A 540-nucleotide genomic window follows, 5' to 3' on the forward strand; every position below is an offset into this window, starting at 1 on the left:
TATTGAGCGACTTATAATGGGGGGGGGTTGCATGATTTTTTTTTGAACGAGTTATAACGGGGGGGTTGCATGATTTGCATTGAGCGACTTATAATGGGGGCTTTACACGATTTTTTTTTGAACGAGTTATAATGGGGGGGGGTTGCCTGATTTGTATTGAGGGAGTTATAGTGGGGGCTTTACACAATTGTATTGAGCGACTTATAATGGGGGGGGGTTGCATGATTTTTTTTTGAACGAGTTATAATGGGGGGGTTGCATGATTTGCATTGAGTGACTTATAATGGGGGCTTTACACGATTTTTTTGGAAGGAGTTGTAATGGGGGGGTGTTGCCTGATTATGTTGAGGGAGTTGTAATGCGGGTTTTACACAATTGTATTGAGCGAGTTATCATGGTGGGTTTGCATGATTTTTTTTTTTCAGTGAGTTATAATGGGGGGGGGGTTGCCTGATTGTATTGGTGGGTTTGCATGATTTTTTTGAGTGAGTTACAATCAGTCAATTCCTCCCCCCCCCATTATAACTCACTCAAAAAATC

The 540-nt window shown here is 41.7% G+C and overlaps 1 protein-coding gene across 3 annotated transcripts in view; it reads left to right on the plus strand.

Moving 5' to 3' along the window:
* Positions 1 to 540, plus strand: part of NKAIN4 (Sodium/potassium transporting ATPase interacting 4) — a 91,313-nt gene that overhangs the window by 938 nt on the left and 89,835 nt on the right. The gene's annotated exons all lie outside the window — the stretch shown is intronic.

Source organism: Gavialis gangeticus, unplaced genomic scaffold, assembly GCF_001723915.1.
Source record: "Gavialis gangeticus isolate Ggan-Ray unplaced genomic scaffold, GavGan_comp1, whole genome shotgun sequence".
In the NCBI taxonomy this organism is placed as follows: Eukaryota; Metazoa; Chordata; order Crocodylia; family Gavialidae; genus Gavialis; species Gavialis gangeticus.